We start from the raw sequence: 18,035 nt of genomic DNA on the forward strand, positions 1-18,035 counted from the left end.
AATCCCACTGCTTTTAAAAAAATCCATTAAACTTCATCTTTCCTCACATTGGATATGCACCTGCACCCCAAGAACACCTAAAACTTGACCCCCTCCCAAGATCCTCCTCCTCCTCACTCTATAACTAGTCTATCTTCACCTTCTCTCTATCATATTTACTCCTTCTGCTGTCACTTTAGCCTGTGCTAGCCCTACTTTAAGCTTTCTGCCTCCTCCTTTTACCCTTTAAACCAATTTCCTCTCTCTGCTAATAATATTACTTAATATTTAAAACTTCCATTCCTACACTTGTCCCATGATTTTCAACACTTCTTCACAGTTATTATCAATTTATGTAATGTTATCTCCAAATTGTTCTATGTGTTTTTACTTTATTTAATGTGCTACCTCTATCTTATATACGCTGTATTGTTTATGTATAATGTTTCTTTGTATGAATTATATGTGGAACTTTTCTCCCTGGGCCTCCACTGAAAATGGGCTCATTTCAGGCCCAGTGGACTTTCCTGGTAAACAAATGCAATAAATAAATAAAATAAATATCCTCCTCTGCTTATGGCATGACATTAAGTTCTTTAATGTCTGTATGAAGAGATATGATGTGAGACATGGCAGTACCTTTGTTAATGGCTGCACCACTTTATGTTTGAAATAGATTTAACTATAAAGGTACTTTGTCAAGAAATGCAAGTTGTGGCTTTCAGTGGGAGCTTTTATCTTGGTGCTTTGGATCTGAACCTTAGACCACTAGCTAACTGACTAAAATAGTTTTAAGCTTAGAAAGCGAAATAGATGAACAAAGCGGATAAGAAGAGAACAGCAAACCCTAGCTGCATGGACTTAACAAAGTCAGCCTGGGTTTCAGTGTAAGCATGCTCTAAATTGAGGATATTTCCACATGTCCTAGGCCCTAGAAGATGTCCATTTAAAACTAGACCAAGAAAAGTGTGTCTTTTAGCAGTATTAGTTATATTACTCATATTATTTTGACCACCCTCTAGGAGTTGTTAATAAACACATTAAAGCTATATTTGCTGTAATCTTAGATAGCAACAGAGACCTGACTCCTTAGCTTTGTTTTCTAAAGTACCTCTGAATCTTTTCCAGGTTCCTAAGATCATCTACTGAATGGATGCAAAATGCAACTCTACACTCTGTAATGGGTCAAAATAGGACCTGGCATAACGGAATGAGAGCAGTAGTCTCAGCTGTGATGGAATGTACAATGTTTCTGATAGTATAGAAAACACTGCCTTATATTGCTCCTAGAATTACATTTATATATAAACCTAGTTCCTGCACAGACCTCTCAAGTGTCCCAGTTTGGCTGAGACGCCCTGATTTAAACGGAAAAGCATCAAGCTTTTCCAGCATCCTGATTTGTATGCTGCTAATCTCAAATCCCTGATTCTGAACTTAGCTATCCCACACCCTGAAACTGACAGCACAGAAGCAGCTATCTCAGTGATATGACAATGAAGTTTTTTGTCATTTTTCCCTGTTGGGAATCTTCTCTGGCTCAGCTCTTCTTGAATCAGTGGCATTATTTTTCAGTGGTGACCAGATCTCAATATCCATTCCTCCAGTTCTTCAAGTTTTAGTGTTTTGGATTGTTTGTAGTAGGCTTAAATAATGACATTTGGCTTGGGTCCTAGATCGGGGTTAGGCTCATTCTGAGCAGCAAGCATAGCAGGCTTATTGTAAGAAGTCTGGGGTTCAGTACACGTGACTCCTTAGTATCTAAATTAAGGTAAGGATAAATGACAAGACTGGGTCCTGTAGGGGGTACTGTAATCAGCCACTCATTCCGCTAATGACAGCTAAAATGGGTACAGTATTTGTAAGCAATCTGTTCCTGCCTGTTTTGCTTCTCATGAGCATTGTTGATTTAATGCAGAACATGTGAAGTCTGTATTTTCTGACTTCTTGTGTTGCGAAAGTACAGATGTAGACACAGAGGAGCATGGTATTTTGGTGTCAGCAGTATGTCTGGATGTAGAAGCAGAGTAGCTCGGTATTTTGGTGTCAGCTGTATGTCTGGATGGTGTAGGTACAGCACTTCTTCCAAGCACTGTTTTTAGTATAGATGATTGTTTTACTAATGGTATGCTACGCAGGTAGAACAGAATGCCTTTAATGATTATTTATGTTGCTAACTTTTAATTAAATGAATACACTGTCTTACAGCATAGTTCACATGGTTGACATTCTGGATTTGCTAGTGAGGTTATCTTGTACTCTAGTCTGAGACTCTTATTCACCACTTGCCTGTTCACCTGGGATGGAACCGCCTGCTATGATAAGTGAGGGGGGGGGGCTTGCTGCCTCACACATTTCAACACACAGGATGGGAAAGATTACATCTGTGTTCCCCAGGATGACTTAAGCCTTCTTCAGCTGTGAATGGTTGACCCAAAATCCAAGTCTTAGGTGTTGCGAAGTAACAGGTTTCCCTTGATAGATGTGATTTGCAGTGGCCAGAGACAGAAATCTCTTCCTTTCAGTGACAGCCTTCCACGTGCAGGGTTTCTGGGAGGGTATAGTTTTGTTAAGGAGAAGAAGAAGAAGAAGAAGAAGATCCAAAGTGTAGATCACTGCCCTACTGGAAACCTTTCATCAGTGGACAAAGGGAGATCCAGTAAATGAATTTTTAGGCAGCCCTTTGCCATTGGTACTGGGTGACCCTCCCCCCGCATGGATATCTCCTCCAAAGCTGAATCTTCAAATCAGTCAATATAGGTATTTATGATTGGAAGAAGAATATCTAAATGTCAGAACAGATGGGGTGTTCTTTCACCAGACACAATGTTCTGTTTACGTTGTGAGGATGGGTATAGTATATTCTAAGTTTTGAAGCAGATTTTGAGATTTGCTGGTCAGGGCACCATACCTTAAGAATTCCACATTGAGAAGACAGATTATTGGAAATGTCTCTTTTCCTTTCAGAAAGACATGGTTCTATTCAAGATTTATTTAGTTATGCAGACAGAAGACAAAGGATCACATTTACGCTGTTGTAAATTTAGCTATAAGACACTGTAATAAAACAAAAGTAATGCTTAATTCTGCTTGTCCCTGTCTGACTACTTTGGCTATGAGTATACAGTGTTCAGGTTAATTAGATGTCCCTGATTTTAGTCAGATGTCTTTGATTTCTAAAGGTTTTGTCCCCGATTCTTTCCTCTTAAGTATGAGAGGTATACTGTGATGATTTACAGTAAGATAGTATTTTTAACCACATAAGTGTGTCATCTGTTTCTACCAAAGTGCATAATCAGTCATTTCCTGTTTATTGATCAGTTTGTATTTGGTATAAATATGTCTGTAGATTAAGATGATCACTAAGTGACAAAGGTACCACATCAAGTTCACAATAATCTTTCAGACCTGGAGGACCAAACTGTTTGGGTTCCTAAAACCAACAACTTAGTTATATTAATTAAAAAGGATGCAGATGAGATTCTTAAGAAACATTATAAGTGGTCGGTTTCAAAAGAAAAGCTCATGCTCTTTTAACCAACACATAAAAAGTCCTCCCATCAACCCATTTTATAATCCAGAACATAACTCACAAGTTTGTATGAAGATAGTTATGACTATTATACCTTTGAAAAGAAGGCCACCCAAAGTTTTTTTAAGCTCTAAATAAAGCAAGTCTTCTGGAATTCCCAAATTGAATATATCAGTTGCATTAGATTAGAATTCAGTTTGTTTGACAGGACCTGTATTTGTTAAATCTGTGTTGCAAATGATTTAAGACTTTAGGAAATTGTGGATGGAAGGGAGGCTGAAAAATGTTTTTCTAAACTTCAGCATAAAGTTTCACTTCTGATGATTATTGTTTTTAATCTACCTTCAGTTTTTCCATATCCATATTTCATTCCACCTGTCCATTCTTTTGTAATTTCCTCAACCTTACTTCCTGCAGTGTACATCTTCATTAGACGTGCTCAAGTTGATATCACGTGGACTGTGAATATATCCACCTTGCACTACAAGATCCCACTAGTCACACTACTCATTCATTTATCTTCGGCCCTTTTCTGTGATCTCATGGTTCCCAGTTATCTGCAGCATACAAATTAATTTGTCCTTCTCCAGCAAGACATATCAGTAATGCTTCTCTTTTTAGTTGGCTGTGAGACCATGTACATCAGGTCCTTAAAGCAAACAGCTCACTAAGCAATAATGCTTGATATTTGGAAGATGTTAAGGATTCCATATCTGTCAACAGTACACAGGATTATGATCAGGTTTTCAATTGTAACCAGTTTATTATGTGTTTGTGACATGGATGCCAACACATTGACCTTGAAGGTCAAAAACACATGAAAGACTGCTATGATCAAAGACACAATCATAATTCTTTTCACTGCATGAAGCTTTATCGGCTCCATGTGCAACCAGTTACAAAACAGAAAAAGAAAAAAGTATAGATGTCCCTTGCTCCCCTCCATTTGGGGGTGCTTTGCCCACATAATCACATTTCTTGCATAAACTTATTCAATGGTTACACAACTTTGGGGAAGTCTGTAGTATTGGGAGCTCTTCTGTCTGCAAATGGCACAGTTCATTTCAATATTAATGGATTTTATTGTGCTTCAGCGAAGAAGTGGTTCAATTTGGCATTAGAAATAATGAAGTGTCCATGATTAGCACCATAATCTAAGTAGATTTTGACTTTGGGCGCTAGAGTTTTCCTTTGAGTAGAACATTTTGCCCCATCTCATACCATTAACAATTTATAGCTGGATGCAATAAACTGAGTAAGCTGGCTCCTACATGTAATAATAAATATTCAAATCACTCGTGATCTGACTGTTTTGAAGCCAGAGAAGTTTAATGGCAGACCGCAATTTTATTTTTTTAACTGAATGAGGCATTCTAAATGTTTTTTTTTTTTTTTTTTTGGCCTTTCAATGCATGTTGCCAAAGATTCCAGTAAGAATAATTTTCTGCCAATCATTGGTTAATTATTTCTGTCAGACTTTTCTGAATAATGTAGCCAAAATTATTGCTCATTAATTCATTCTTCATTTACCTACTTAGTCCAGTTCAGGGTCATACACTTCTTGAGAAGTAAGGACAAACACACTTCCTCATACATTATGCACACCTATGAACAATTAGAATCAGTGTTGACTCATCTACAGCAAATCTTTAGCATGTGGATGGAGACCAGAATCCCAGCAAAAACACTCAGACAGAGAAAGACATGCAAACTTCACAAAACACACACCCCAGGTGGGAAGTGAATGAGAGCTAAATAATGTGAGGCAGAAATGGCCATCACTGTCCACTATGCTACCCTGTTACAAATTAACAAAATAATGCATAATGTATGGTAGCAATTTGATTAAGATTGTAAATGATATGCTTGCATCATGACATTGGAAAGAATTTCACTCCTAAAACAGAAAGAAAGACAGCAATTCTATCACAGAGAGTGAAAAAATAGCACCCAAAGAAAATGTGATCGGATTAGATTACTTGGCTAACTGCCACTTGACCAAATCACAGTTTTCAAGGCATTAATTAATAAACATGTCCATCAAAGGAAACTGCTGTTGGAGGGGTTTCTCCTTACACACAGGATGCATTGCTTCCAGAGATGACTATTATAGCAGAAGCAGTGCAGAAGTACAGTTCCCTCCAGTTGTTGGGGAAAGCTTAGCCCCCCCCCCCCCCCCATGAAAAATTAATTTTTTCATGCATCTGACTGAAGACAGTGTTGACTCCTTTTAAGGTCAGAAATGCATTCAGCCAAGTGATCTTGAACAAATGTGCTCAGTCTTTAAATCAGAAGTACAAAATCTGTCTTACAGCCTGCTGTTAAATAATGGCTTCCAGTGTTCTGACTGAGAGCCGCATTTGTCAAAAGGGGTGACATGAAGAGGATTTCAAATTACTCCCAAGGTGTAGCAACCCCAACGTTTATTTATTTATTTTATTTTATTTAATAAAAATTTGTTTACTTAGTGCTACACTAATCACAAAAGACAATTTGCAAGCACAGTCCAGGCATAGACATTTACAAACGGAACAGAACTGATTCACAAATACAGAGAAATCACAGAAGGTACGAAGTCCAGCAGACAACTGAAATGAGCACATATTATTAACAGAGAAGAAAAATAAATGGGGATTAATTTAAGTAGTAAATATGGGAGATAAGCAGCGGGTGAGAAGTGAGGGTGGAAGTGGACGTGATCTAGATAAGGGAGGAGATGGGTGATGTGCCCAGTGGAAAAGCACCTAAATAAGATTTTTGATAGGTTCAAAGGTGATTACCAGGCTGATGATACTGGAGGACCTTTTTAAGCCTAGTCATTCTTCTCAAATGTTATCTAACAAGTTTGATACCCAAGGGTTATTTTAAGGGGTATATACATACTTAGCAGTCAAGCATTTACAGCCTGCCTCTGTCTAATAAAAATATAGGTGCCAGACCAGGGGCAGCTTTCTGATTCCCCATCTACTTGTCCAAGTTTCACTTGCATTATGTTAGGGAAATACTTTCTTCTCATGGATGAAAAGCCTATTCTACAGAAGGGGTAATCTCTAAGACACATACCTGTCCTTCCAACATGGTGTCTTTATGTTGCAGATGAGGTTTAGGTCCCTAGATCAGGTAGTTCTGATGCTATTTTTCTTGCAGATGTGCAATAGGTCCATCAGAGGATCATTGCAGGATGCTTTGTAGGCAGGCATATATCACCTGTCAGCGGTCTGTAGATGACTGAGTACATGGATAGGGCTTTGACGCAGTCCACACAGGCCATGTTATTTACCTCCTGTATTATTTTTCTGAGGCCCAAATATGCCTGGCCATGTATATACAGAAGGGGGCATTGTACTATATCTGAACAATGACATCCTTGAACCTAGATGTTATGCTCTTGCTTATAAGTTGCACAACATAGATACATGATGGTTAAAGGCCAGGTTAATCTCTATATCCATTCCAAAATCCCAGATTACTGGGTCTACTGTTAAGGGTGTGTAATCAATGTGATAGTTTCCAGGGGTAGTAGTCTTCCTAAAGGCTACTATTCTGCATTTTTTTGGCATTGAGTTTTAGACCATGGCCTTGGTAATAGGGCTGTGTCAGGCCTTCCTGGAGGGTATATGTGTGTCTTTGGGGGATTCTATGACCAAGTTTATAATCATCTGCAAACTTGGTCAGTCAAATCCCCTTAATGTTGGCCTTGACTTCAGAAACGTAGATGCCAAAAAGGAGTGGCACCAAGCTTTGAGGAATTCCATAAGTAACTGAACTTTTTGTGGCAGGAGACTCCTCTATCTTAACTTCTTGGGTCCCAGCTTTAAGCCAGCTAGCTATCCAGTGGGTGACACAGGGGTTTATACCTAATTTCATCAGTTTGTCTACAATGCCAGATGGCATATGGGTAGCACAGCAGATAGCATTGTCACATAACAGCAAAAGGTTCCCAGGTTTGATTCTCAGCTGGGGTGCTTTCTGTGCAGTGTCTGCATGTCCTCCCTGTGTTTGTGTGACGTTCCTTCAGGTGTTCCAGTTTTCTCCCACATTCCAAAGACATGCAGTAGGTGGATTTGGCACTCTAAATTTGCCATAGGTGTGGGTGTACATGTGAATGTATGGTATAGAAGAACAGCTATGGCAGAGCTAACCACCTGGCAGTGTAAACCTTGGCTTTAGATGATTATCACTGTTGAAGTGACATGCTGACCCCATGTGCAAAAAATGGGTAAAGAGGTTGTAAATGAATGGATGGATGGTCTACAATACCAGAGTGGGGTATTGTGTCGAATGCTTTGGCCAGGTAAGTTTAGGTAGTATGCATTATTTTCCCCTTGTCTACTGCTTTGGTGGCCTTCTCAAAGAAGTTTACAGTGTTTGAAGGTTTCCTATATCATTGTTTATCACTTCTAGGATAATTCTTTCTATGACTTTGCATATGAGATTAGTCAGACTTATGTGTCTTTAGTTGTCTGGGTCTGTAGATGGCCTGCCCTTGTGCAGAGGGATGACAGTTGCAGTCCTCAGTTCACTTGGCATGAAGCCTGTCTGGTGGCTATAGTTCAATAGATATTCTAGCGATCCTGATAGATTATGTCTAATGCTAGTAAGAAAGAATCATGAGATACTATTGGGGCCCATCAATGCAGTGTTCTGAGCCATGGACGGTGCATTGTGGACCTGCTCCCTTTTGAATGTTGCAGGAATTATGTTTGAAGGTATTGCCTGGGGGGTGTCTGGAGGAGGAGTGGGGGGAGGTAAAATTTTGACAAAATTTGTTGCCCAGTAGATTTGCTGCATCTTCCTGCTCAGTATAAGCGGCTCCATATACAATTAATTTGTTACATTGTCATGTATTGTCTTTGAGTTATGGGACATAGTTGAAGATTGTTGTGTGACTGTCCTTGGCATGGAAAGCTATTTTACCTCAGATTTGACTTTGATAGACTTTATAAGCCACCTGAATTGCTTGTTTAGCTTGATGAGGGAGTTTATACCTTGCTATGTATTGCATTTCCTAATTTTTGCCATGATTTTCTTCCTTTTTATACAACCTATTAATGTTGGAATTCTACCAGGATGGCTTGCTTTTTGAGTTTGTCCTTTGCTTATTCTGGGTATGTACACCTGTCTGTATGCAGCCATTAACATGGTTGTGCAGGGTTTTTATGAACAATTCCGCATAGCTAGTAGTATTCTATGGGTTTGGGGTGGTTTGAAGTTTTCCTAGGGTGCCACTTAATAGTAAGAAGTTTTCCATAGAATAATTCCTAAAACTTCAAGGGTTAGCTGGGATCCTGAGTTTTATTTTTATTTCAAATGAGACAGCTTCATGGTCTGACCTGACCAGTGAGAACATTACACTGGGGGGGGGGGGGGGTTGCAACATTCTCCAGTGTTTATGAGGATTAGGTCAAGGATTTTAACACCCCTAGTGGCCATACAGACTAGCTGGCTTGGGGGGTGGTTGTGCTTACAAAGTCCAGGAATCTCTAGGCTTGCATATTTGGGGTTTCTTTTGAAATATGTTCTAGAAGTGGGGGAAAGGAATTTTTTTTAGGTGAGGGGGAATCAGTGGAGTACAAGAATGATGAATGCATGGTCAATACAGCATAATTTGGTTTGAGGGTCTGGAGTGAGGAAATCAATTTGGAAAAGATGCAGAGGTCATACAGGTAGTTTTATTTTGGAGTTTGGCAGCAAAAAGCAGGCAGGAACTTGGTTGATGTAGTTTGAAATGATGACACCCTAGAAACAGTCTAACTCTGTAGGTGATTATGAGCTCTAAATGGGGAGGAAGTGGAAATGAATCGACAGATTTTGTTTTCAATGAACTGTAGAGTGGATGAATTTTTTTTTTGAGGCTCTGACTTTGATGAGGAGCCTGTATTCAAGTTGTGCTAGGAGGCCTCCTTTGCCTTGCTGGTCTGGAAAGAAGGAGAGATATTTTTCTGGAGCAGAATAAAAGAGGGAGATCATATTTTCCTAATATTTTCAGTGTGGTTATGGAAGTTAAGTGACTAATCTAGCCATAGTCCTAGGTATTTTAAGGATGTGGTTATTTTTATTGGGTTACCACTGAGATCTGAGATGTTGAGATTTCTTTGAGTTTTTCCTCTTTTGTGAGGTTCAAAATATCATACATTTTTGTTTTGGATGGGATTAGAAGTAGTTTATGTCTGTTTAGCCAAGAATTATAGGAGTAGAGGTCAGACTGAAGTTGGGTTTGAATAGCTGAATGTGAGGGATTGGATTGAAGGATAAATATGTCATCAATCTAAAGAGAGATAGGAGGGTTAAGGAGGTCAAAGGGGAGTTTCTTAAGAAAGGTTGAAAACAACAGCAGGAAGAGTATGGAACCCTTGGGCAATCATTTAGTAAAGCTTAGAAGAGGTGATAGGGATGAGACAATTTTGACTCTAAGACACCTATTTGTTAAGAAATCTTGGAACAACTTGACAGTGTTAGAACTAACTACAATTTTTTGGAGTGAGTGAAGGAGGATGAAGTGGTCAATAAAAATCATAAGCTTTTGTAAAGTCAAAGAAGAAAGCTGCTGGAAAGTTTCCTTTTCTTGTGTTGAGAAGGATCTCACCTGCAAGTAACCATAGTGCTGTTATTGTGTTCTGCCCAGTCCAGAATTCATGCTGTATAAGAGTGTGGAGATGGTACTTTTGGCTGTAAGTGGACAGTTGGTTGTAGATTAGTTTTTCAAGTATTTTCTCAAGTGTCAGAAGGATGGAGATAGGGCAGAAGTGGGAAGCATTCTTTTGCTGAAGCTGTTTGAAAAGGGGTTTGACAACAGCAGTTTCCCATATGGCTGGCCTTGTATTTTGAAGTAAGCAGCAGTTATAAATGTGGCAAAGAGATGTGGTAAGAAAGTCTTTGCAGAGTGAGATGAACCAGGGGATAGGTTGTTTACACCAGTGGGTGCATCCAGGGCTATGTTTTCCTTTAGGGACTCAAGGTCTTTGTGAATGATTTTCTAAAAACAGAAGGGAGGAGGGGACTGGATGATTTAGGAGGAGAAGGAGAGATTGTGGTTCTAGGGAGGTGGCTGTATTCCTTACAAATGTCAGAGGTTGAGATCTGGCTTTGAGAGGCCTGACTGGTGATAGTGGAAGAGGTAGCATCTGTGGATTTCCAGCCTGTGACAATATTTGCTTACTGCCGTTAGTGTATGGGTTTGTCCAGCACAGCCAATTGTTTGTGTTTAAAATAGTTTGTTTTGTGTCTGCGTATGGCTAGCTTAGCTAGCAAGAAGAAATGGAGTACGCCTGGTAAAAGGGCACAAACAGAAGTACCAGTCGTAGTGAACATAACCACAGGATAGCTGTCCAGTAAATATAAAAATAAGTAGAAAACTGCCACTACACGTTTTCTAGTTAAATGATGGTGCCACCAAGAAATAAAAGTCCAAGTTATTGAAATGTATGAAACACGAAACACAAAAACGTGTTGTGGCAGTTAGCAACGTTAATATAGTTTGAAAATGTGTTGTGGCAGTTTTCTTTCTACATTTCAATAAATTGGACTTTTATTTCTTGGTGGCACCATCATTTAACTAGAAAACTTGTATTGCTAGCTTAACTAGGTTACACAGAGAAATAAAGGCAGTACAGTTTTCTGGTACATTTTGTTTCCATGAAGGCCATTCATTCTCTCTAAGTATGAGCATAGCTTTCCTTTCAGTGGTTAATCAGGAGTTTTTCTTCTATTTGAAAAGGCACAGTGTGAGAGGAAACAATTTGTCTTGAAGAGGAAGGAGAGTTTGTGTAAGAACTGTAGCAGCTTTGGTGGAGTTCTGTAAGTTGGTAACAGGGGAGGAGATGATAGTTATCAAGTGTTTTTTGAGGTTTTCTGAATATTTGGTAGAACTAGGTTTAAATGTAACTATTGGGGGGGGGGTTGTGATAGGTGGATAATCTGGAAAGTTATTTTGGAGTGGTAATCAAATCAGTGTGGAAGAAAAGATGTTTTGGAGATAATGGTAGGGATGTCCATGATTAGTAGATCCAGAAGGGAGTGGTTGTAGATTAGGAGACTTGGATGTGGGGTGTCATTGGCTAAGTGTATAAGGTTGACACTGGCTAGGAATTCAGCTATGTAATTTCTCAGACAACCTAGGTATATTAGGATAAAATCACCTAGAATAATAATGTTTTTATACCCGTGGGAAGCTGAGGTGATAGTAAGAATAAAATATTTACATTTGTTAAGAGGAGGAAAGTAAACAAAGGTTATTAGAAAGTGATGTTTTTCCAGAAGGAAATTTTAGAAGGATCCAGCTGGGTTCAGTGTGTAAGGAGACCGTAGCTTGGGTAATGAGAGCTAGGTTGAAGTGTTTTTTATAAAGAATGAGAGTGTCCCCCACCTTGCCTTTTGCCACCATCAGTTTCATGAGTTACTTAAAGCAGTTGGGTTAATGTGTTAAGAGAATATATTTCATAACATATAAAATGAAACAAACAAAAAACTCCTTACATCTCTGCAAAGTGCAATTTAAATCTAAGGGTGCCTTCAGTTCTATGACCTAACAATGAAGGGAGACGCAAAAGATTAATTTAGGATTCTGCTGTAAAACTTTATAAAATAAGGTGGTGTGGGTGTTAAAATGTTAATTATATTAGTAGCAGATATGCAGATCCCTGTAAACAGGAAGTGTGAGGGCAACAGTGTGCACTAAAATTTTTTTTGTTTGTTTTTTAACCATGTTTTCAACAGAACACTACAACTAAAAAGATGGCCATCAAACATTTTTTAGCTCATAAACTGATAATTGACGTAAGAATTAAAAATTATTGGAAGTTAGAAATCTGGGAACAGGTCTTCAACATAATCCTAGCCTAGTCAAACTCAAAAGACACACTGACACTCCAAACAGAATATAGGGCGACATATCTAACCCCACATTTAGCCAAACCTCGGCAAGTTTCTATAAGAATGTAAGGGTACTGTGTTCAATTTATAAGAGGAGATTGAATGGCACTTTTGTACATTTTGTGAACAGTTTATGTTTGTGTTTTATGAACATGCAATGTATACCATTAATATATGAATCAATATGTTTATCTATCAGATGTTTTGCTTTGTATTAAAAGAAAATAATGATTTTTGAGAAGAACACTGCAATTAATTTTCTCGCAAATGCATTCAATCCAAATTTTATTAAAACCCACTATGCACAAATTCTTTTTAGTGGTGATCCATGAGCACTGTCTGGTTGAGTGGTTTGTTTAGAGTTGCAAGGAAGGCAAAAGGAAACTGAGAGAATCAAACTTAGGACTTCTAGGGGAAGCTTTTTAGAAGTATGCAGACTTAATCCTCTGTGCTAAACTGACAGACATAAAGCATGTTTTCATTTAGGATCACCTGTGATGTTATCATATGATACCAACCATCAATACAGAGCCAATCCTTCTGCTTCAGTACCGTAACACCTTCACTTTTTTATAGAATGAGGCAAACTATGACAGATGGACACAATACACTGTACTCCTACTGTTACATATAAGTTTAGGTATTTAATGACATACTCCTCCTCCCATTGTTGCTTTGTTAGAAATCTAAAACAAACTATCTCAATGTACAGGTTAGTAGTCATATTGGCAATACTTCTTGTTACTGAAGGCTTAATAATTATCTGTTTAAAACAATGTTTGGACATAAACATAATTACAGTGAGATGCTTTTTAAAACCACTATTTGCTTACCACTATATTTTTTAATCCCTTTGCCTGTGATGTATTGTACTTGTATATGGCAATGTAAAATTGTTGTAAATAAAACTATCCTCTGCCATATATGTACACACAGAAAGGCTTTAACTTGTATAATTCCTGTGTACTGATCTTGTGATACTAAAATACATTCAGTGCATTTTATAACCAAATGGAATTTGGAGAGTGAATTAATACTATTGATAAAACAGTATAACAAAGGGTTTACCCAAAGATATATAACAGATTCAGATAAAATAGCCAGGCATCTCACTGCAAAGGAACCGTAATATATTTAATGTTACATTAAATGAGCTGTCTTTTGGCTTTTCCTGGTTAGGGGTCGTCACAGCGGAACTCCGGTCCACTAATGATTGGCAGTAGATTTTTACGTGCCGAGTTGCCAGCCCTGGCACACAACCTTCAACGAAGGTACGCCCATTCATGCATGTCTCCACACAGAAGACGCTCTGGCTGAGAATCGAACAGGACAACGTCTTACTGTGAGGCGACAATGCTATCGCAGCACCACCACCGCAGTGTTACGTCAAATACTGAATGTAAAATATTATTTGCATTTGTTTTATAGTTCAGGCCATTTAAATGCAACTAAATTGATGCTGTAACAGTTTATTTATCTGATCTCCATGTCTCATTTTGCAGTATAATCCTTTCAGCAGTTATGTCTATTTTGAATGTTCATTGCTAATTCTGACATGCTGACTGTATCACCTACATACAAATTGTTTGATATTCCTAGAACAGATGGCAAGCTATATTGCAGAATTATGCACACAGACATACAGGAATTGCTTCACCTTTAAATACTGATTCTGGCAGTTGTCCAGTGTTAGTAGATGTTTTTCTTATGTTTAGTTTTGCATTCTTTAAACAACAGATATACGTATTTTGGTATACCGCTTGCTGTGGTGTTGTCCTACTCACTTTTAAGTGTAACTGTGGGAACTGTAATCATAGCAACAAAGCTTCAAAGAGATCAAAGGCAATTATTTTATTTTATTTCACTTCTGTTGCAAATGTAACCATATGTGAAGACCTCGTAGGATCCCTGTTGAATTATTTCTTAGCCTTTTCTGAAATAGTTTTTTATCCCAGTTAGGGATCTTGTCTGATTTGTGTCATTAAAACCAGCAATATCACTTAAATTAACCACAGGATATCCTTAACTTCAAAGCACAACAGAGAGCACAGATTGTTTACATGCAACTCTAATGCTATAAAAACACGTGTAATGTTCCTCTTGTGCTGTTTCTTACTTATCTTCTTTACTCTTGTTCATAAATAGTTGTTTATTCCATTTAGAGCTCTTGGTTACTTTTTTTCTGCATTGAAACCAGCAATATCTGTATTAGAAGACAACATTCTGAAAGCCGCCCCTCAGCTACTATTGTCAGGTTTCAGACTGATAAAAGTATCAGCATGTAGCAGGACAGTCTAGGGAAACTGTTAAACAGTGATAAGGAAGTGCACACCACTTACTGCAATACTCTTTCTGTATTAGCAAATGTACAGTGACATTAAATGAAGCGCACTTTGCAATGAACCTAATTGCACATCACATGTTTGTATAACCATAGCATACACCATACAGATACATAGATAAGTCTTTAAAAACATAGATACACACACTCAGTCAGCCTGTCCATATCATGTCATGCTTCAGAAAATAATTCATAGGTTTCCCAATCAAAAAAATTCCAGCTTAAATATTATTTAACAATACATACATATATAATGTGTGTGTGTGTGTATATATATATATATATATATCTATATCTATAAATGCATTTATATATAATTATATTTATATATCATATACACACACAAATTGCTGTACGTCTGTGTATGATATGATATATATATATATATATATATATATATATATATATATATATATATATATATATGTTCTTTAGACAAGACTTTAAGCTTAGGTCCCATCTGCCTGAGTTGGTGGTAGCTCAGGTAGATGAAAAGATCCCAAGGCACTTATGAAAATGACTAAGGGAAGTTCCCTGGTTCCCTGGCCAAATTTCCCCTGACCTCCTTAGTAATGGGTGTTAACTCTGACCTAATGTTGACCCTTCCCCAGCCATAACCCTATACCTTGCCTTAATAAAAAAACATCCCAAAACATCGCCTCTATTCAGACAAATTTGAAGCTAGCATTATGAGGGGTTTCAGTGTTAACATCGGGAGAGGAAATAGTTCTCCTTTCTTGACATGTTTAGTCGAAATTTATTGTATGTGTAATTCTGTATGTTTGAACATTTTTTGTCGTGGTCTTCACTTTGACATTACATATGATCGATCATACAGAACAGAGCCATAATAAACACACACACACACACACACACCGGTGAGAGTGCACACTCACACACAAATATGCACACACATGGTTATGATTTACATGATTAGACAGTCAGGTCCCATTTTGTCAGCTGGACCTGTTCCCCCAGACCCATCTTAAAGCCCATTCCAGAGGTTCTGTGGTTTGTGTTTCACCATATTGTGACTGACATCAAAACTGCAGATAGGTAATCTGCTATCACTGTAACAAATGCCCCACTACAGTAGTACAGTTAGTAAAACTTCATCCATAACTACAAATGCAGTAGTGACATTCACTTATGAAGCTGCACTATCTTCACTTCATAAATCAGTACTGGCACTGCCCTCGCACACCATCAGCACCTGCTAATCACATTCCCTAACAGTTTGAACCTAGTACAGTCACCCCCTTTGTCTCACCCTAGTTAGAGTTCTGATTAAACAGGCAGTGGCTCAACAATCTGCAAGACAATGAAAAGGGAATAGAAGAATAAAATCCTTTATGCATAAACACACACACACACACAAATGTGCACTATTATAAACACATACGCACACACAGATACAAATGCTCACATGCATCAGTATATCAGTACGTATAACCTGAGCAAAGCCACAACATATGATAAATTAAATACTGAGCATGTTCCAAGACACTGTCAGAGAATGCTCTTTGACTCAGCAAATGGACCCCACTTCATGGAGACAGATTCATTAGTGAAGCAATGCAGTAGTTCAGTGCCAGCTTACCTTCCATTCTTAATAAAATGCAATTGTTTGAATTGCTGAGACTCACAATGCTGTGTCCTGGAAGGTGGAGAACGAATGGCCAAAAATCCTCACCTGCATATATTAAGTCAGAGATTGGCATTTCTCAAAATATTCCCTTTTCTCCAAGGTATGGTGATCTTAGAGTTGATATACATAAGGTTTGGGGGGACCTGATCCCCACATTGTGGGTGCAGGAGGGCTTTTCCAGCATTCCTGGACTTGTCACTGCGAGTGCTGACATTTCACTACCATCCCTAATAAAATGCTGCAACTCGAAAGATTCACTTGAGGGCAAACTCACAATAAGACATTATGCATTATACAACTCAAATCTACCATGCTGTTAAGAGTCATGGTATATTTACGTTATACACAAAATCCCAGTATCATAGAGTCGGGGTTATGAGGAGGGTTCGATGGTGATTTCTCCAATCGACAAAACCTTGATTGCTATGTCACTAAAAGCATTTTTCAGTGATCATGGGCTTTTTACTCTTCTCCACTGTAGTGTCACCATGGAGTTGTTTTATATATAAGTTAAAGGGAGTGTGGAAGGGTCACCTTCCACATGGAGGGTGCATGGATGCTTGCCCCCTGCAAAAAAAAACTTTGGTTGGTGGTTTGTTAGAGTCATCTTTCAGTGATATTTTTTTTGTGGTTTTGTTCATCAGACAAATGTCATTAGACATCATCATGGATCCATAGATTCATAAATATTCCAAGAAAATTAAGTCTAATAATCATTCATACTTTGCCAGCATCTTCCCTCAGGTCAAGCCATCTTTCCTCAGGAGGGCCATGTCAGTCAGTCCTAAAGTAAATTTGTCAATACCCATACAGCATGTTTAAAGAAAGGTAGTCAGTCGCATTTAACATGCAGGGAAAGTTTATAACAGAGTTGTGGAAGCTGATGGGTTATAAATCAGTCACTCCTGAATGTTTTACTTATCTGATGGTGAAGACTTTGGTCTCTGTTTTTATTATTGGTGGAGATATTAGACTTGCGAGATATAGGAGTGCCAAGGCAACCTGGGTCTCTAATAGCACAGTAAGACAGACGGAAATCTCCCCTCAAAAGTCTATAAGACACAGAATAAATAGCTAGAGCTTCAAACCCCTGTTAATAGCTCAGGCGCTTTAGGCCTCTTTTTGGTTAGGAACCTTTGGGGTCTTTCTAATTGTTTGATATGTTTAGCGAGATTCATCTCAAAGGTGGTGCCATACTCATTAATTGACCTGATCAATAGTGAGTATAAGAGAGTGATTACTTCTTTAGACCTTGATGATATTCCTTTAGCAAATTAGCTGTGCTAAATAAAAAGATTTCCTGACAACAATTTCAGGTGGTGGTCAAAAGAGAGAAGCTGTTAACCCCAGTTCCTAGGTCCTTGGTAGTGGTGTGCTGACTTGTCTATACAGTATGATGACGGGAAGGGTTGTCTACAATTTTAGCATTTAGTTTGAGCCTATTATGGTACACCAAAAGTCTACTAGTGAGAGCTCATTTTGCAGGGTTTGGGTGTCACAGAGTGGCTAAAAAAACAGTTTGCAGTTATCTTCACTTTTTTAGCCAGTATTCTTGGCTGCCCATTTGGATATCTGAGAACTAAATACCAGTATGCATTTGCAGCTGTTGTGAATACCAGTAGTGCTCAGCCATGTACTGATTGTGAGGTCAGTCTCACAAATCA

Source organism: Protopterus annectens, chromosome 12.part0 (genome assembly GCF_019279795.1).
Source record: "Protopterus annectens isolate FY-2018-M chromosome 12.part0, PAN1.0, whole genome shotgun sequence".
NCBI classification, from domain to species: domain Eukaryota; kingdom Metazoa; phylum Chordata; order Ceratodontiformes; family Protopteridae; genus Protopterus; species Protopterus annectens.